Consider the following 22,153-nt stretch of genomic DNA (forward strand, 5'->3'; position numbering starts at 1 on the left):
AGAACTGCCGTTACTTCCAAAGAATCTGTCATACTGTCAGAGCCTACCCATTACAAATGCACCTTGCAAACTGCTAACAATTTAAACCTGCAAGTTGTCACAGGTGTTGTTAGTTGACTTTCACAGGCTTCATGCAACATCCCTCTTTTCCTTACAATATTAATTTGCTATTGTGTACAAGTTAATGCTTCGGTTAGAACGGTGAGCAAAGGAACATTGCCCAAATGAACTGCTAAAAATCAGTAACAGTGGTTACAACCTTCAATTTCAGGTTATGCATTCAGCAGCCAAAGAAATGTAGCTAATTAGAAGTAACAATTTAATCAAAAATCATTGTTGATTTAAAAGGCAGCTGGAGTTTATAGATGATGTTCATTTTATTATGGAACACTGACATGTTCCATCTTTGCCATCTACTAATTCAGTTTCCTGCTGCTCACTAATATTGTTTAACTTCAAATTCAGTACTAAGTTTGGCAATTTATTCGGCATGTTCTGTGAGAGGGCAACAGTTTGAAATTACACAGAGACACCAAATCCACTAAAAAAGGTCAGTCCTGTCATGTTCAATGTTGCAGAGTAGCTATGCACACGAAAACCACATAGACTTCAAATTATCAGTGTTTGTAAGCACTTGGTTTACAGCCCGCATAGGTGGCAAAACCTCAAATGAATAACCAGCTGTTGGGCAATAAATTAATTTTGATGAATTTGCTATCTATGCAAAAGGGCTTCAGAAAAGAGATAGCAATTTATTAGATTCTCCTGTGAAAACAAATAGGGCTTGTTGTGATTTTCTCACTGTGTGTTGGCAGCTTTAAGCCAATTTATGAATAAGCAAGTGCTAGCTGAGATACTGGTTCTGAAGGAGTTAATGTTGATATTACATTTGCCCCACTCCATCTGATGACACTATACAAATGCAGGTTTCTGTGGCTACTGAAAGAATTCATCTTGCTCACTAATGAATTAAAATGCCAATTAGGGGGTCTCATGTGTTTCAGAGTTCTAATTTGTACCTGATTCTTAATAAGACAATTGGATAAGTGTGCAGAGTTAAACATTGGGAATGGACAGGAAATGAGTGGAATCTTGTTTTATTTGCTTCCACTGTTCCACTACAGTTGAACAACGAAGGTTAAAATTGTATTGCAAGTTGCTACAATTCCGGACTAAATCTCTGGTGGCAGCTACTTACTGTTGCATGGATGTTTGTGGAATCCAGCAGGAATGAGTTCAGTTTTTTTGACATTGCACTGGAAGAGGTTTTGCCTCATCTGTATTTACTTCATTGGAGAAGCAATGATAAATTATGAGAATTAAAGCACTAATGTAAGGAGTACTGAGGAACATAATTATCATTGTAAAACAAATCACAAGTATTGCAACAGCATTTTCAATTTATTTTTCCAGATATATGTGTATTTGCTGACATTAGAAAGGATTATAAGATGATCACATCACTAATGCTACAAACTTTAGAAAATGTCACTGTGTATTGTATTCTTTACAATTTCATTTGAAACGAGATCAAAATGCTGGAAGTCAATTGAAAAATTAGGGATCTTGTGATGTTGGGGTAAAGTCACGACCTCTAATAGAGGAGGCCTATGCTCAAGTCTTCCCATTTCCAGAAGTGTGTAATAGTACCTCTGAATTGGTTGATTAGGAAATATTTACATTTTGAAAGAACTTATAAATAAACTTCTTGAAACAATCAATTAATATCCTATTAAATAAATGAATGCATACTATTACTGCAACTTTTGGTGAGATTCAAATTTTGCATATAAATGCCTTGTGTTCATTGACATTATAATTAATTCTTCTAGCTCCTTTTTTTAGCTTATTGTTTTACGTGAAAACGTGATGCTATTCCTTTAGCTCATTTCTGCTAAAATAGACTGAGCAAAAATTTTTCTTGCCAGAAGAGAGAATGAGTCGAGGGGAGCACAAGCACTGCAGCTCTTAAAATTAGAATGATTCATGCATTAAAAAGTCACTAAGATGGAATGTTTGCTTTTGGATCTAATTTTACACTTGCAGCCCCTGTGGGGCATCTACAGGCAAGCTTGTGTTCCAGCTTCAGGCACAGTGTAGAATAGAAAATGAGTCTGAGTGATATTGCTGACATGAGCGCATTTTCTTCTTCCTGAGGTCAGAGATGCTGAGGTTTTGCAATAAAAGATCCCTGCTCCTCGTGGGCTTTTAAACCATTATCAGGTCAATGAAGATAAATAGCTCGTCATTTTAAATTATCATCCCAGTACTCTTTCTCCCAGTCTGTAAAGATTTAATTGAGTAACCATTTGACAACCAAATGAATGCCGAATAATGAAGCAACAAACTGGATTTTAACATTTGGGGCTGGGAGTGGGTGGTTATAACCAGTGCGATTAACAATGAGCCAGGAAATGAAGAATTCGCTTTATACAGCAACCTTTCACAACTTAAGTACCATCTAAAATTCATTACGGGCAATGAAGTACATTTTGAGATAGTCAGAACTGCAGATGTTATCAGAGATAACGCAGTGTGGAGCTGGAGGAACACAGCAGGCCAGGCAGCATCAGAGGAGCAGGAAAGTTCATGCTTTTCCTGTACATCTGATGTTGCCTGGCCAGCTCTGTTCCTCTAGCCCCACAATGAAGCACATTTTGTTTCTTGATATAGGGTTACTTTGTAACATAAAGAAATATCTTAATCAATCTGCACGCAGCAAGCTCCCACAATTGAACAGATCACTTTTTTAAAAGATGTTGAGTGAGAGGTAAGCATTGGCCAGAATGCTGTAGAGAACTCTAGATTTTGTTTTATTTTAAAATCATGATTTGTGACCATTTGCTACCATCTGAGTGGCCATAGAGAGTTCTGTTTCAATGCCACTTTTAAAACATGGCATCATTAATCAAGCAGCACTAATGCGTCAGTCTCGGTTTGGTCGCTGATGTGCTGGAGTTTGGCTCAGTTTATGAACTTCTAGCTCAGGGATAAGGTTGCAAGCAGCTAAGCCACAGTTGACATAATCAGGTATCTCCAAACTGCTTTAAACATTTCACTGCAACATGTTGGGTTGCAGATGAGCGACACCCATTGACCAGAGTCATGAAGCAAAAACATGAACCCTTTTGTCTTTCCTAGGATGTGGGCCTAGCAAGCAGTACCAACTTTTGTTGCCCATCCTTAATCACCTGGAACTGAATGGCTTTGTAGGTAATTTCAGAGGGCATATAAGAGCCAACCTTACTGCTGTGGATGTGTGGTCACTTTTAAAGATAATGTTGCCACAATCATAGTAGCCTGCTTTCTCAGTAGAGGGAGATGACAGATGGTGGCTTAAGATGCAGGCCGCCTCTCTTCAGCTGAAGAGAGACATTGAGAAGGGGAGTCCTTCAGACCATTCTCAGTCAGAGTGGAAATTGAACCCACAATGTTTATGTCGGTCTAAATCACAAACCAGCCAAGAGAGCTACTAATTCCCCTGTCACCAGTGGGCCACACCAGATAAGGATGGGAAATTTCCCTTCCTGCATGGAAATAGTAAGCAGATCAGTTTTTGTTTATGATACTCAGTGATGGTTGTCATAGTAATCATAGCTGAGATTAGCTTTCAATTCCATGTTGATGAATTGAATTTATATTCCGTCAGCTGCTATGGTGGGATTTGAATCCTTGTGCGTGGGGCATGCTCTCTAGATTATTATTTCAGCTACATTTTTGCTATGTAAACAACTCCCCAAACACAGTGGCGATTAAGCCTGTCGAAGCTCTGCCAAGGAAGTATGCCAATAAGTATTTGGTGCTCTGAGTGTCCTTATTACCTGCCTGTGTGGAAGTGTTGATACATGGTGTTTATGTCAAAACATTACTTTATGCAATTTAAAATTTAGTTCAGTGAGTTGGATGTTTCTCACACATTTTGGAGTTGCCATTTATACTTTGAAGGTATGATCCAGACCCAGTGACATATAATACAGACCATTTATTTTCAAAATCTTGACTAACTTAAAATCCTTAGACTTTGGGATTAAGAGAAAAACTGTTCTAAATGAACTGGGACACTAAAATGGCTATCAAAATGACCTGTTCTGAAAGTATCCAAGCTCATAGGAATATGCAAAAGAGTGTCGCATGGCTAAAACTGGTGACTACACCCAGCGAAGCCAATCAAGGGATGATTAAGTAGATATTAAAATTAATCATCTGGACTGCATAGAACACAAGGAAATCTTTTCATGTCTTTGAGGATTGAGATAAGGCAAACTGCAAAAAGAAGCGAGGCTATCTGACAAGATGGAGGGTGAGTATACATTCTTGAGTATGGGTGGAAGAAAAATATAGGGATTCATGTATCAAAACCTATTGCAGTTTCAGGAGGACATTCCAAAAGGCTAAATAACTGGGTATTGTCACATTAGAGATAAGGGTATCAATTTTCAACTTGCACCACCTCATTTTAATGCCTGGGACTTTCATGGATTGTAATGTTTTCCACAAGGCTAAATGTAAAAATGACAGCAATTATCACCTGACCACATGTTAAATCAACCTTAAGGAAATCCTCAATAAATAAGATCCAGTTTGAAGTGAAAGTGAAAATCAGACTGCCAACATTGTAAGTCAGATGTTTTTGCTATCCAAGATTTTGGTAACAACGTGAGAAAATCATGATTTGTGTGTCTTAGTATCTGATCTCATCTCATTTATATGTGGTTTGCACTCCTCCCATATGCGGGAGAGAAGCTAAACAATTCCCAATGTAAAAGTTAAAGCAGGTACCCAGTGACATGAACCTGCCACTTGCTCCATTAGTTCTGCAACTTGGCCAGTAGCCACGGACATCAAATATGGGTACATTCCATGGACAATGACTATCTGCACATCCAAGCCACAGATGTTGGCATTGGACATGCACGAGACTCACCACATCATCATAACACATTTATGACTCATTTAGAATAAAGTTATCCACATTAATGCTACACTATGCATTTCAATGGCATCTTTAATTGTCATATTACTGCCAGGCCATTTAATGTGCAAGGATGTTGGCTACACCTTGGGGATCTTTGCTGAGTGCTTACTCAATTTGTGCACACTTGGATGCTCACAGTATTTCTCCCTGGCATTTTTTGCACTTTGTTCTTTTCTTTCTAAACTTGCAGGCAGTTTCCCAATAATTCTATCTTACCTTGCCTTTTAGTGCAGGTGGAGAGTCTGGTAGCTTGGGGCGATAGTTACGAGCGATCAGTCAGGGATGTGGACACTTTGCTGTGCTGCAGCATTCTACATCAATGTCACTCTTCCAATGTGTCCCAGCAGCTTATGTGGAAAACATAATGTGGGTGCTTCAATGAAATGGCCATGTCTCAGAGCCTAAGGGAAGTAAAACTCAATCAAGGAAAGGGGGAATTCTCACCAGTCAAAGTTCTGTCATAGTCAGTCACAGGAAGGCATTCCACAGAGAAGGATGTGTGTCATGTGGCTTGAACACAGTCAGTCAGCAGCCTGGGGCAGCCAGACTCAGGGTCTCCCTATCATTCTCATTACAACCAGTTCAATCAGTTTTAGGGATTGGTGGGATGTTAGTTATGGAGCTGTGTTGAGATCAATCATTCCTGGGGGAAGGTTAATCAACCAGCCCAGCTCTTCCCCCCCACCCACTGCATCCCAAAACCAGTCCAACCTGTCTCTGCCTCCCTAACCTGTTCTTCCTCTCACCCATCTCTTCCTCCCACCCCAAGCTACACCTCCATCTCCTACCTACTAACCTCATCCCTCCTCCTTGACCTGTCCATCTTCCCTGGACTGACCTATCCCCTCCCTACCTCCCCACCTATACTCTCCTCTCCACCTATCTTCTTTTCTCTCCATCTTTGGTCCGCCTCCCCCTCTCTCCCTATTTATTCCAGAACCCTCACCCCATCCCCCTCTCTGATGAAGGGTCTAGGCCCGAAACGTCAGCTTTTGTGCTCCTGAGATGCTGCTGTGCCTGCTGTGTTCATCCAGCCTCACATTTCATTATCTTGGAATTCTCCAGCATCTGCAGTTCCCATTATCACTAATCGAATTTGAGTTGGGATATCAGGGGCCACCACTGGGCACAATAATTGTAACAGGAGGCAATTGAACAAAATAAGGAGATGAAAGAAAACACTGCATTGGAAGACAACAGTTACTGCAGGAGAGGGGATGTTCCCTGGATACCAACACTCTGTATCTATCAGGGGACAATGCATCAAAATGGATCACTTGGCTAAGCTGAGCCCCAGGCTTAGGGGATAATGCAGGGAGATGATGATTTAAATGAAAGTGTTGGATGAGAATGTGTGGGAACTCAGAACTAATTGGGGAAACAAGAAATGAAAGAAGGTAAAGAATAGGAAGATTTGGAGATGCCCTGGATTATCAGGCTGATCCTGAAAATTAATCCACAAAAACAACTGTATTGCTTTCCATCCTTATTTGAAGGATGTAATAAATGGACAGATTTATAATAATGATCTGGTTGTATTCATCAGTATTAAGGCTATATCTTTTCACGTTAATGTATTTTTTAATTATGAACTGAAATAAGGAAGCACATTTGTACAAACCAAACATTGCAAATAATTTGACAGTCATTCTAGGTGCTGTTTACACAGCTGCATGTTTAAGCAGGAAGGAAGCCTGGTTTGCAGACGAGCTATAGGCAAAAGGTGCATAAAGGAGATTTGGCTGACAACAGGCAGCTGATTGGTCTGTGGGCCAGTGACAAGTTATTGATGACAAAGGTCTTCTGCTTGTAAATAATAGCTTGATTGAGTCTCACATGGCTGAACAGCTTGGAGACAAGAATAAGGCAGTCAAAACAATCAGATTTCTGCAAAGCACAAGCTAGCTCTTTGCTCTGTCGTAAAAAAGCATCTCAAGCCTGAAGTCAGCCAATTTATTTTTCCTTTCCTGTTGCTATAAGATGTGACTTTTAATTTATAAATCAAATACCTTCAAAAATGTCAAGGAGGGAACTGTATAAAGATGTTAGTGGTTTACCTAATAGATCTTTATGCTGACTGTAATTTATTTACATGTAGCTGGAATAATTTATTTGTAATAAATAGCTTTTTTTATTAAGAGCAGAAACCTGGACTCTTGGAAAAGCATGGCTTGATTTCCTGTATGTTACCTCAATGAGGCATAGCATCAGAAGCTGCAATGCTTAGATCCTTCTAGATATTTGTGCAGGTTGAATTCTGCTGTTTACTTTGGAATAAGAGCTCAACGACAAAAGTCTATGGAGTGGCATTCCATAGCCTTCTCGTCAAAGACCTTCATGTCCCACTGTATGGATGACTAGATAAGATAAACTGTCATTTATGTGTAATGTGAATGCAAGATTTCACACATGACTAAGGAACTGTTCTGTTTTGGATATTCCACACACGGTTTAATTGGAATCGTGACCAATGGCTTCAGCCACAGCAGTGTTCATTGTCATTGTAGCAATGGCTTAATGACAGGGCAGTTGGCTCAGTCAACTCATTGCTCTTGAGTGCTGTGCCCTGTATAACTGGAAGCAGGTAATTGACATCATGCAATAAGTTAATTCCATCAGGGTATAAAGAACTGTTCTTGGGAGGTGCTAATTAGTTTGCAACCCTTCTGTAAGATGCTGTTTTAATGTTAACTCCAAGTACAACAATCATAGTTTGTAATTAGTCTGAAGTACTCTTAAGGTTAGCCAGAGGTCTCACAAGAGACTAGCATTTAGTTCAAGCAATATACTAGCTATGACATACAATGTAACAAATTTATTCCATACCCCAACGCCAATCTCTCCGCTGAAAAGCAATCTTATACCAAAAGCAAAGATTGTAGGCAATAAATTTATCCAAGTCGTCTCAAAGAGCTCCAGTAGAAATGTTAAAAACATATACCCTTGCCCCAGCAGATGGACACCACTGTTTCATATAACATACTCACAATGGTAGTCTTCTGAAGAAATCCAGCTCCATTCAAGGAGAGGAAAGAAGGAAACATTCAAGTACAAAAAACTGAGAACAAAACTATAAATACTGAGTAGTTTGAAAGAACATAGAGCTAGTCAGATCCTATAAAGCAGCAGTTAAACATATGAGTGGAAGCTCAAAACAGCTAGAAGTAATGGAATAAACTGAAAAGCTTGTGCAGATCACAAAGGGTTTTATCAAAGATACATGCCATTTGTCAAGGACTGGTAGTTTATATCAGACACACAATGTAAGTTAAGGCCTTTAGAGGAAGGTTGAAAGTTCCTACGGTAAATTAGAAAGATTCTAGGAAGCTGAAAGAAGACTTAAATCACTATATTTAGTAAACGAGCATCATTTGCAATCTTTTCACATTGTCCGGAAAAACTGGATAAGAAAATAGTGGAGAACAGATCATTCATTAAAAACTTCATTAAATCAAAACATATATTTCAAATAATTTGACTTTTTCATTATCCAGAATAAAAGATTATTTTAAAAAAATATTTAAGTGTAAAAATTATTTTTTGTTCTCATTTGAAAATGGCCTCAAATCAGTGGCATGGTGGTTCAGTGGCCAGCACGACTGCCTCATAGAACCAGGGACCCAGGTTCAATTCCACGCTTGGGCGACTTCTGCGTGAAGTTTGCATGTTTTCCCTGTGCCTGCGTGGGATTTATCTGTGTGGTTTCCTCTCACAGTCCAAAGATGAGCAGGTTAGTTGAATTGGCCATGCTAAATTGCATGTAGTAACTAGGGTGGGAAATGCAGGGATAGGGTAGGGGTGGGGTTTGGGTGGGATGCCCTTCGGAGGGTCAGTGTGGACTTGATGGGTCAAATGACCTGTTTCCATGCTGTAGGGATTGGATTCTATGAGTGGCAGAACTTTTTTCCAGTTTAAGATGGTGCAAATCTCACTGACAAAAGGCTAAAAAGACATGAATCATATAAATATATGTACATATAATATATATTTTTTATATATATGTAACTAAAAAAGGCATGAGGCTCATTAAGAGGAAGGCAAACACGTCACATGTTAATAATCTTTTCCTCCATCTTTAAAATGAAGAAGTTTTGCTTTTTCTTCAATTACTTCAACAAGTTTTAAACACTGGATTTCTTTTTCAGCAGAAAGAGAAAGATAATTCTGAAGCATATGAAGTTTTAAAACTTTAGTTAATATTAAGTAAAGAAAATTTCTGAACGGAAAATTGCAAGGAAAATAAACGTAATTAAAACAAAATTCTTAATGACATAGATTGATGAGCAATTCATCTTCAATATCTGGCATTTACAAATACAGGTGTGGGCGCAACAAAGGCATTGCCAATGGATCTCCAAGGAGATGGAGCTCTGTACCCTCCTCTCTGCCATCTTGGTTTGGGATATCTTCTACTCTCATTGTCATGGACAGAAGGGTAACTGTTAGGCACACTCAACATATCAATGAGCATGTCCATCAGCCTCATCTGTATGCTTTCACATTGAGATTTTTGTCTCAACTGGACCGCATCTTTCCCCTACTTGGAGTAATGAGCCAATCAGATTGAATCCACCTCCTCCATCTCTCTTGCTGTTTGTTTTTTTTTTGTCCCTGAGCACACCAGTTCTATATTATTTTGCCAAATCCAACACTTAAAAGAGAAAAAAAAGATAAATTTAACTTAACTCAAGCTTTGAAAACGGTTTGGGTTCTGTTAAGACATTCTTAGATGTATCCAATTTTGCACGGTAAGGGAGAGTGAGCTTAGACAGCATGTAAAGTGAGACTCTGATCCTTTTGGATTATGTCTAAATTGGTCCCGACCTCTTAGATGTCAGAAAAAAAAGACTAAAACTAAAAAATCAGACTGTACGTTTCACTGTTTTTTCCCTTTGCGTGGCACTTGATGAATAACAATTGTAATTGCTCTCAGATTTAAAAATCACAATGCACAAGGTGCAAGTAACAATAAAGTATTCACAAATCTTCTCATCATTGTATTGTGAATTGCACCCCCTAGATTTCTAAATATCAAAGTCAGAGTTTTAGGTTCTTAAGTGTAAGCTTTGTGATGGATTGTGGACTGTAAGACTGATTAAAACATTTCTGCGTGGGCTGGAGTATTGGAATTGGGAGGCACACTTTCAATGATACTATTTGTCACCAGCTCATAACCAGAAGGAGGCATTAACCAGGGAACAAATAAACACAGAACATGATCACTGGGCAAACAGGCACCTACGAACCAGTTCCAGTCTAGTCTTCATAAAAAATGCAACGAGATCTGCCTCAATAAATGACAACTATCTGTAATTCGCTTAGTGCATTTCCATCAAATATGCTTTAACAGTTGGTATCCTTTTCCATTATCGCAGTTATGTTTGATCCAGCAGTTTCATAGCTGGATACATTGGTATAATCAATAATGCAATGAAAATATTAGCTGTCAGATGATTAAAAAATTCCTTTGTTCTCTGTTGTTCTGGAAGTGTTGATAGGAAGCCAGGCCAGTGAGGCATCTCCTTCGGCAAAGCTACAATGACTTCAGAAATGACTTTGGACAATATTAACCAATTAAATGATACACATAACTGCTCTGAATGATGCCTATAAATATTATTTAGGATTGTTTGGGCAGAGTCAATGTTAGTCTGGCATTTCACTTTTTCAAAAATTCATTGGATAAGGGCATCGCCAGCTAGGTCAACATTTATTGCCCAACCCAAGGGGCATTTAAGAGTCAACCACATTGCTCTGGGTCTGGATTCACATGTAGTCCAGTCCAGGTAAGGATAGCATTTCCCTTTCCTAAAGGGCATTTGGGGAAGCAGGAGTTTTTATTCCCCTAGAATCAACAACTCACGATCATCATTAGTGTCTTAATTCCAGATTTTTTAATTGATATTCAAATTCCAACATGTGCTTTGGCAGAATTTGAACCCAGGTCTCCAGGGTATTATGTGGTTCTCTGGATTAACAGCCCAGCAATAATATCACTAGGCCATCACCTCCCCATAATGGACTCATTATACAAGTCATACATTTGCTTTTGACATATGAAGCTGAAGGAACGATGGACTATCAAATCTTGCTGCTTGCAAACCAGGAAGGAAGTTTGTCCAACAATTTTAAAGTGGTTTTGTGAATAGCCATCTGAAGAAGAATCATCGAATTGAATTGAATGATTTATTGTCATGTATATTTTACAGTGAGATAAACAGCAGAATACAGTGAAAAGCTTTTCCAATGTTCCAATGATTGCACAACACTTTGATTAATTTAAGAACAAGAGGGAAAAAAAAGAGCTTAAAAAGAGTCCATAAGCCCTGAACCCACTCATTGTCAAAGATGCCTGCACTGTTATCCTTCCTCCACCACCTTGTTGCTGTCTGCATGAGCCCTAATAGGCATCAAAGTCCTCAGGCACCATCTTTCACGCTGGACCAATTCTCCTCCACCACTGCCTCACCTGCCACCTGTACAGGACCCATCAACATCAGAATTGTGTAACCCACCACTCGAGGCACCTCGATTTCAATGTTATACCTTTCCGGCACGCTTAGCCGTTGCCAGTGCCTGACCCAACAGTGTCACTGATACTCAGGTGCCATCTTTCGCTGCTGGGCCTATCTCCCCAATGTTGCCTCAATCGCTGTGGCAGCCGCTGATTCCAATGCCAGTTCCTTCTCAACCTGGGAAGTAAATATGTGCACATTTGTGGTTTAAACTGGGCTCACTTAAAGTCTGCATCGGTCCCTTTCGTAGCCCACATTGGACTTACTCAAGGTCCACGCTGGGCCTATTCACCTTCTCATTGGGCTTGCTGGAGGCCTGTTTGAGGTCTGGGCCTACTTGAGGTCCACGAGGTTTGCAGCCTATTCCATCCAAGCTCAAGAAGTAAATAAGGAAACTAGAGGATGGGAAAAAAAAAGAAAATCAGTCCAAGCAGATGAGCTCCAGCTCAAGAACCATACCCTGTCACCATCTTTCAGCCTAAAGCAGTGAATTAACATTTGTACAAAGTAACTGTTTTGAAATGGTGACTCATAGAGTCATAGAGTGCTGAAGACCACATTAAATTTCCCCCAATTTGATGTCGTATGTACTTGGGTCTAAAAATACAAAGCATTTTAGGATGTCAAAGCGTAGTGTGTTAACCTCAATCTTCCAATATTCTAAGTGACAATATATTCCTCATTGATGAAACTTGCACCAAACTGCTGCCATGCAATAAACCACAGCTCGCCAAAGCCAAAACTGTCTTCTTGTTAGACAACCACAGGCTTTCCTTTGCCATTTTAGATCAAGTAGGTCTTGTAGACCCAGTCAGAAAATGAGGATGATGGCAGCTATCTGTTGAATGCATCATGTTAACTGAAGGCAAACAGTGCATTGGCTATAAAACACAACTCACGCAATATGTATCTTGCAGACCACAGCTCAAGCAGTGCATTAACTAGCAGCCACAGCTCAACTGGTGCATTAATCGCAGACAACATGTCAAACAGTGAATTATTACAGTGAACTTCAATTGGCACAAACTGAAGTCTATCCTTTTTTGTTAACTAAACATATATTTTTCACTAAGGGAACACCTGCCAGGAAAACCTAAATTACTGTGGGTTTTAATAAAATGATTCAGGCTTTTATGAAGTTGGCCTACCCCAGTGCCTGCCTTGTAAAATGTTAAACCCATTCAGTAACTCATGACATTGACGGGCAGGTGACACCCTGTGGTAAGGGTCATCCACATATCAATTCGCTGCTTTTGTAACTTTTGATGCTGCTGGGTTAACCTCTGGCAATTTTCTGACAAATTTTCTCGCTGGGAAAATTTTAAGCCAGGTGTCCATAAGAGTTTGCAACCTGTTAAATGGTTTCACTGCAATTTGGAATGACCTGGGAAGGATTCCCTGTGGTTTGTGTTCTGTTGTTCTATCTGGGGTGTCACAAAGGACACCTGCTGGAAAGGACACCTGCACCTCATTCCAAATGAACAGCCCGAGCTGTTCAGTGATAATGGGAACTGCAGATGCTGGAGAATCCAAGATAATGAAATGTGAGGCTGGATGAACACAGCAGGCCCAGCAGTATCTCAGGAGCACAAAAGCTGACATTTCGGGCCTAGACCCTTCATCAGAGAGGGGGATGGGGTGAGGGTTCTGGAATAAATAGGGAGAGAGGGGGAGGCGGACCGAAGATGGAGAGAAAAGAAGGTAGGTGGAGAGGAGAGTATAGGTGGGGAGGTAGGGAGGGGATAGGTCGGTCCAGGGAAGACGGACAGGTCAAGGAGGTGGGATGAGGTTAGTAGGTACGAGATGGAGGTGCAGATTGGGGTGGGAGGAAGAGATGGGTGAGAGGAAGAACAGGTCAGGGAGGCAGAGACAGGTTGGACTGGTTTTGGGATGCAGTGGGTAGAGGGGAAGAGCTGGGCTGGTTGTGTGGTGCAGTGGGGGGAGGGGACGAACTGGGCTGGTTTTGGGATGTGGTGGGGGAAGGGGAGATTTTGAAGCTGTTGAAGTCCACATTGATACCATTGGGCTGCAGGGTTCCCAAGTGGAATATGAGTTGCTGTTCCTGCAACCTAACCCTAACCCTAACCCTAACCCTAACCCTAACCCTAACCCTTTGGGTGGCATCATTGTGGCACTGCAGGAGGCCCATGATGGACATGTCATCTAAAGAATGGGAGGGAGAGTGGAAATGGTTTGCGACTGGGAGGTGCAGTTGTTTATTGCGAACCGAGCTGTTCACCCTTGTTAGAGCACCAAGAACTTCATGTGTTATTAACTTCTTAATGGAGTAAGGTACCAGCGAATGGATAATCCTGCTGCTTTCCAATCATCATTATTTGTAAAATTCTAAACTTTAGGTAAACGAGGAATGAATTGCATACAAATATTCAGAGAGTTTCTGCTGGAGTATTAGTCATACATCAGCAATTCAGGTTCAGCCAGCAGGGAGTAAGTTATGAATTGGACTGCTGATCATAATGCTGGTATAAAGAAATGTGACTTATCTCAGCCGAGTGAATTCTGGCAGCTGGCTGCACTGCCTGGGACATGGATGGATCACGTAATTAAAGTGTTCTTGTTTGGTGCAAAGAACACTTTGCTTTTTGATTATGTAAAAAAATACCTGAGAGGTAGCACAACTGGAGTTAATAAAGCCATACTTTAGAAAGAAAATGTTATTGTTATAAATCTCGACTTAAAGCATTAGAGTTCACTATGATAGTCAAGGGCAGGGTCCTTTTATTTCCCTCATGATGATTGTGTGTTCAGAATGAACTTTCAGATACTGGGTTCTAGATTGCAACAATATTCTGCTCGGAAATAAAACTGTGTTGCCTCATGTTACCACTTCGGTTTTCAAAGACTATTTTTTTAAAACAAAGCATAGCCTTTATAAATGAATTTTCACTTACAATCTGAGCAGCCTGCCATTAAATGTACATTCAACAGGAATCCGAGGTTTTCTTTGCCACTATGGGAGTGCCAATATGAAGCATCAAATGTGCATGTTGCTGCTTTCCTGATTTGCAGCCATATTGCTGTGTGGAGCCAACTGACAAAGGCAAAAATGGGCAAAGGATATTTCTGAGTATTCCATACAGCCAGGGAGGGCAGATTGTTGAAGACTTTGTTTAGATTGAAGTGCAGTCATGTACAAATGGCTGTTTTAGTCTGTCATAGTTATGCCATCTCTAACATAGGCAGGCATCTTAAGCTTTAACAAAGTCTTGGTCTTGAATTACTGCTGTCTTGTCTGCTCGCGACATGGTATCCTAAGTAGAGAGTGTCCAGAGCTGAATAAACCCATGCAGCTGTGGATCTGTGAGCTGCATTGTTTAGAAATAAAAATGAAGTTCACAATTTGAGATTGTACATACCTGAGTATTTTTTCCCATACCAGCTCTTTTTTGGCTGACTGAAGATGTAAGACAAAACTGAGAATTCTGGAACAATGGCAGAAATATGCAATAGCTACAGATTTAGGGTTAGGGTAAAAGCTTGGTGCAACATCATGGGTCAAAGGGCCTGCACAGCGCTGTACTGTTCTATGTTCTCTTTGTCAAGCAAGTCTGAACAATTGCACTTGTATCACTGTTAGGAGGAGGCAGTTTTAAAATATATTGCTCGCAAAATCTCTCTGAACAGCAGAGGAAAACACATGGTGCATACCTCAAAAATTTTGAATGGGTAGGCTTGGATTTTTTTTCCACTGGACCATAGGAGGTTCATGGGTGACCTTATTGAGGTTTATTAAACCATAAGGAGTATAGATAAGGTGAATGGCAGCTGTCTTTACAGTAAAGCGGGGGATTTCAAGAATAAAGGGCATATTTTTAAGGTGAGAGGAGAACAATTTTGGACACAAAGGGAAACATTTTTACATAGAGGGTGGTTTATGTGTGGAATGAACTGGCAGAGGAAGTGGTGGATGCTGGTACAATTAGAACATTTAAAAGGCATTTGGATAAGTTCATGAATAAGAAATGTTTGGAGGGATGTGAGCCCAAGTGCAGGCAGGTGGGACTGGCTTAGTTTGGGATTATGGTCAGCATGGACTGGCTGAATTGAATGGTCTGTTTCCATGCTGTATAATTCTGTGACAATATGATTATATTTGAATGGTACATATTCAATGTGCCATTCAATTCAAGTGGGGACTAAAGTGAAAAAGGGCCCATGTGTCAATGTTAAACATAATTTCTTAAAAAAACCCAAACAAATGCGGGCTTTCGATATCAGAAACAAAAACAGAAAGTGCTGGAAAAACTAAGCAGGTCAGGCAACATCTGTGGAAAGTAGACTAAAAGTTTCAGATCCAGTGACCCTTCTTCAGAAATAAATGCTTTCTAAATGCCCTTCGGACATACTGATGGAGCCCATTCCATTTCGCATTCCCACCACTACTGAAAATTATGAACACAGATAACACAATGGTGATCTTTTCTGGAATGGAAGTTGTAGTGAATGCTCTGCGATTTATGGATGGAGAGACACATTGGAAGAAGTGATTGCAGACCGCAATCAAAATTGAACACAACTACTCAACAGAGCTCACCGTGTGAACCTGAATTTGAACAAGAAAAACATTACAATTAAAGATGCCCAGTAAAATATAGCAGATGGTCCATCTCACGTCAACATTAAAAAGAAGGTTTTTTGCTTGTGTTAGTGCTCCCAATTCAAATGCAACCAGTTATCCTGCTGAACTAGGATTGCTCCAGAACCTGTCTTCCTGACATAACACAGCATGGTGACTTCAGCATTTATGCCATCATATTTCAGCAATATTATACTTAGAACTTTCATCAACATCTACTTGGAAGCAACAAAGTGACAGTCAAGTCTGACCATGAGCCACTTTAAAACATTTTCCTCAAGCTGCTACTATCTCAGGTGAGAGCGACTGCCCTCAACATCAAGTCACATTGAATCAAATGTGGCATCAATGACTCCTAACAAAACTAAAGCCAGTGGGAATCAGGGAAATGCTCTCTTCTTGTTGGAGTCATAACTGACACAAAGGAAGACGGTTTTGTTTGTTGGAGCTCAGTCATCTCTGCTGCAGGATGCCTGTACAGGAATTCCTCAGGATAGCGTCCTGGGTCTAACTATCTTCAGATGGTTTATCAATGACCTTCCATCTATCATAAGGTCAGAAGCGAGGATGCTAGATGATGATTGCATAATGTTCAGTACCATTAACAACCCCTTCGCACTGAAGCAATCCATGTTCAAATGCAGCAAAGCCTGGACAAAGTCCAGGTTTGGGTTGAACAGTGGCAAGTAACATTCATGCCAGGCAATGGCCATGTCCCATAAGAGACAATCTAATCATCATACATTGATGTTCAATGGTATCACTGTTACTGAATTGCTCAATATCAACATCTTGGAGAGGTTGCTATTGACCATAAAGAACTGGACTAGCCATATAATTACTATGGCTGCAAGAGCAGGTCAGAGGTGAGGATTCCTGCAACGTGTAACTCATCTCCTGACTGTCCACAGCTTGCCCTCCATTTATAAGGCACAAATCAGGAATGTAATGGAATAATTCCCACTTTACTGGATACATACAGCTCCATCAATGCACTTGATACTTGACACTATCTAAGTCCAGCAGGCCACTTGATTGGCACCACATCCACAAACATCCATTCCCACACTATTGATACTCAGTGGCACCAGTTTGTGCTATCTACTACAGGCACAGCAGAAATTTACCAATGCTCATTAGACCCCCCTTCCAAAGCCCATAGCCACTTCCATTGAGAAGGACAAGAGCAGCAGATACAATGGAGCACCATCACCTGCAAGTTGCCCTCCAATCCACTCACCTCCTGACATGGAAATATGTCACCTTTCCTTCATTGTAGCTGGATCAAAACCCTGGAATTCCCTCCCTGAAAATAATTTGATTTACCTCCTGCTCGTGCATTGCAGTGGTTAAAGAAGGCACCTCGGGATTGGCAATAATAAATGCAGTGGTTCAACCTGCAATACCCACATCTCAGAACCGATCCTTTCTTTTTTATAACTCCTCCAAGGCATCTGCAAGAAATGTTGCTCCAAAGGCAGAAATACCATCAGGAGATGACACACAACCAAGAGAAGCAGATGTCTGTGTTACAGCCATACATTTTGAGTAAGGAAGTGAAGGATCCCACCGTAGATTGTGAAATTGTTCAGATACAATGTGAAGCAGTCACTCATTGTCATGCTCTGGAAGCTGTCAACTCATCAGAGATACTGAGTGCAACAAACATGTGCCTCACTCAGATCCAGCAAACTATCCAACAAGATGTAAATCTCCCAGCATTGTCAGCAGTGGTGATAAAAGGCTGACCAGAGAGCACCATGTACATACTTGTTGCAATAACTGCATTTTGGGCATGCAGAGATGAACAGACAGCTCAAGATGACATTTTGTACAAGGAAAAGTAATTACCCCAAAGGAGTTGAGAAGAGAGATGCTAACATTCACCAATATAAGCTGCCAAGGAATTGGGTAAAATCCAAGGAAAGCAAGGGATGTGCCCTATTAGCTAAGCATAAGTAACAAAGTCAAAGATCGCATCAGCAAATGCAGCAATTGTAATGAAGGCCAAGTGAAGTAAGCTGGTGAAACACAACATCGCAGATGGACTGTGGATGAAGTTAGGAGCAGACCTCTTCACATTTGTGGTGATTGATTTCATTGTAACAGCAGACTCATATTCTGACTAACGGCAGACTAATATTCTGACTAACAGCAGGCTAATATTCTGGTGGTGGTGGACCAGATGATGTCACTGAGCACCACAGAGATTGTCAAATACCTAAAAGCACACTTCAGCTGTAATAGCATTTCTGGCATTATGCTGAGAGACAATAGCCCTCAGTTTGTGAGTGAAGAATTCAGCCGCTACAAGAAAGATTGGAAAATTCAACACTGCATATTAACTCCACACAATTCTGATCGAAATAGAAACGTTGAGATGGCAGTAAAAAATTTGTCAAAGGCCTCATAAAGAAATAGAGCAAATCCTGCACAGATGTACACAGGGCAACACTCAAGTGGGCAAACTTAACTACTGAAGTCATGGAAAGTAATCTAGTACAATGAATTAATGTCATGTTGCATACAAGATATTCTTCAAATCATAAAATGCTACTGAAGCCAGAACTAGTAAAATGCGAGTGAAAAAAATGTTAACATTGCAGAAAGCCAATGTTTACTTCACAATACATTTTTTTCAACTCATTCACAGATGGGTATTAGCTGCTAGGCCAACATTTATTTCCCACCCCTATTGCCCAGAGGGCAGGAAACAGTCAGCCACTAGTTCTGTGATTGGACTCACATACAGGCCAGACCAGGTGAGGATGGCAGTTTCCTCCCTAAGGATATTAGGTGAACCAGATGTTTGTTTTTACCAAAAATCAACAATGGTCTCATGGTCATTATTAGGCTTTTAATTCTAGAATTTTATTGAATTTAACTTCCATCATCTGCTGTGGTGAGATATAAATCTGAGTCCCGAGAACATTACTTATATCTCAGGATTAATCAGCTAGTGATAATACAATGAGGTCATAGCCTCACGGAGGTGAAGACTGAACAAGCAGAAAGGGTATATGTGTCTACAAGTCAGTTTAGAAGAAGGCAGGCAGTGCAGGGCGTCTCTTGTGGCTATCCCCCTTGCTAATAGCTGTGCCATATTGGATCCTGTTGGAAGAGATGACTGTGCAGGAGAAAGCAGCTGAGCGGGTCTGCTGTAGAAGAAGGAGGAGGAAGAATGACAAGGCTACCATGGTAGGGAATTCAACAGTGGGGGTAACAGGCAGGCGGAAAAAGAGACTCCAGAGAGGCACAATAAGGTGCAAAGCTGGATGAACACAGCAGGCCAAGCAGCATCAGAGGAGCAGGAAAGCTGATGATTCGGGTCTGGACCAGGAATGATATGTTGCTTCCCTGGCATTAGGGTCAGGGATTTCACTGAATGACTGCAGGGTATTCTGAAGGGGAAGGGCAACCAGACAGAGATTGTGAATCACATTCTTATCACTGATTTCAGTAGAAAACTGGATGAGGTCCTGAAAGCTGAATTTAGGGAGCTAGGAATTAGATTAAAGAGCATGCCCGAAAAGGTCATAATCTCTGGATTACTGCTAGTGCCACAAGTTTATGAGGATAGAAATAGGTGGTGAGTCTAGATGAATGTGTGGCTGGAGAGGTGTTACAGGAGGAAGGGCTTAAGATTTCTAGGACATTTGGTTCATTTTGCAGGGAGGTGGGACCTGCACAAGGCAAATGGGTTGAACCTGAACTGGCAGGGCACAAACATTCAACAATCTCAATAAAAGCTGGGCAACTAGCAATTTTGAACTTACATAGAATGGTTGTCACCTCAGCTGTATGCAGTGGAACTGAAGAACTGGATATACTGTTACAATTGCAGTCACAGACGTTCATTTGCAGCAGCTGTTCTTCAACTGCAAGTGGCTGATCAGGAAGAGATGAACACAGCATCTGCACAAAACATACATCAAACCCACTGAACAACTGAAATAGAATAGTAGTGGCACAGAGTCACCATGATGAGGTTGTACAAGCCATTGGTGGGGCCTCTTTTCAAGTGCTTCTGGTATAAGAAGAATGCTATTAAGTTGGAGAGGGTTCAGACAAGATTTACCAGGATGTTACAAAGGCTGGACAGTTTGAATTCTAAGGAGAGGATGGATAGCTTTGAATTTGTTTCACTGGCATGTAAGAGGTTGAGGAGTAACCTTACACAAGTTTATAAAATCATGAGAGAAAGGATAAGGTGAATAGTCAAGATCTTTTTGTTTGGGTAAGGGACTCCAAAACTAACGGGCATAGGTTCAAGGTGAGAGAAGAAAGATTTAAATGGGACCTGAGGGGCAACTTTTTCACACAGAGGGTGGTTCGTTTGTGGAATGAATTGCCGGAGGAAGTGCTCGTGATGCCAATGGGAATTCTGATTCTAAAGAGTTAGGGACTCGACAGGGATTAAGTAAAAAATAATTGCTTGGCATCTGGCATTCTCTGCATACCATATAGTGCTGAGTCGTCTGCTGAAAATTGAGAAAATAGTGACATGAGGCACAGTGCTGACATTTTGCCTTCTCTAAAAGTCAGGTGGAGAGCGTGAATACTGGTTTTCTTTCTGTCCAATGTTCGAATTGCCTATTTTCATTCTAGTCCTGACTACAAAATAGGTGGGATAGAACCTCCTGTTTAGACAATCAGATTAGTTTTTCTGAAAGGCCATCAACCTGAAATGCTCATTTTGTTCCTCGCTCTGCAAATACCAGTTAGCCTAGTGCATATTTGCAGAATTTTCTGTTCTTATTTCAATTAAATTTTGGATTGAATACTTCATGTTCTTTCTGAACAGAAAACAGATGTATAAAAGAAAATAGGATGGCAATCTCAAGATTATGTTTGAATCTCTCCAATCAGGCTGTTATGACATCATAAGACTTAACAGCAGGAGTTGACCGTTGAACCTGGCCTCCCATTCAATATGAGCATGGCTAATATGATCTTAATTCTACATTCCTGCCTATTCCCATAGCTCTTAACAAACAAAACCCTCAGAATGAAATATAGCCAATGACCAGCCTCTACTGCTCTTTGTGGAAGTAAATTCCATTAGCTACTGACATTCTGAGAGAAAGATAAAATCAAACCGTCACTGTCTTAAGGAGCTCTTGTTGTTTGCGGACCATATCTTTAACTTAAGATAAAAATGTGGGAATTCATGTGACATACTCTGAAGCCTGTCTGGCTGCACATCTGAGTGCCTTGATTATTAGGGATGAAAAGGGCCCAGATGTTTTTCATTGGGAAGAAGACGTAAGATGTTTACAATAGCAGCAACCTGAATGATCATGGTTGATGTACTGTGAGTCTCTAAATTCTCAGCAATATGTTGAGAACGTTCGGCTGGAAGTAGTTGGGCCTTAATATGACCCTTTACTTACAAGGCATAAAACAGTTGTGGTCTCTGAGAGAGCTAATCAGCAATTTTACCTAGGTGCAAATCCCATATGAACCATGTTGTCATGGAGATGGACTTTGAGAGAGTAAGGATGTGAATATCCATGCAAATTCACAGATAACTTTCACTTGACATCTTTCAAACTCAAGAGTGTGTTTTTTATTTAATTCATTTTTCTTTTTGGGATGTGAATGTCATTGGATAGGCCTGTCCCTGGTTGCCCTTGAGGAAGGTGGTGGTCAGCTCTCAGTCTTCAGTGGTTGTCCCACAATAATTAGGGAGGGAATTCCAGGATTTTGAGCCAGCAACAGTGAAGGAACAGTAATACATTTCCAAGTCAGGTTGGTGAATGACTTGAAGGGGAACGTGAAGGTGATGGTGTTCCCATATATCTGCTGCGCTTGTCCTTCTAGATGGTAGGTTTGGTAGGTGCTGCCTGTGGATCTTTGGTGAATTTCTGCAGTGCATCTTCTAGATAGTACACACTGCTGCTACTGAGTGTTGGTGGTGGAGGGAGTGGATGCTTGTGGATGTGGTGCCAATCAAGTGGGCTGCTTTTTCCTGGATGGTGTCAAGCTTCTTCAGTGTTGTTGGAGTTGCAACCATCCAAGCAAGTGGGCAATGTTCCATCACTCTTCCTGATTTGTATCTTGTGA

General features: G+C 40.7%; 1 long non-coding RNA gene across 1 annotated transcript in view; it reads left to right on the forward strand.

Moving 5' to 3' along the window:
• The window catches only part of LOC125459111 (uncharacterized), a 127,076-nt gene that overhangs the window by 19,097 nt on the left and 85,826 nt on the right, over positions 1 to 22,153 (forward strand). The gene's annotated exons all lie outside the window — the stretch shown is intronic.

This window comes from Stegostoma tigrinum, chromosome 17, assembly GCF_030684315.1.
Source record: "Stegostoma tigrinum isolate sSteTig4 chromosome 17, sSteTig4.hap1, whole genome shotgun sequence".
Classification (NCBI taxonomy): Eukaryota; Metazoa; Chordata; class Chondrichthyes; order Orectolobiformes; family Stegostomatidae; genus Stegostoma; species Stegostoma tigrinum.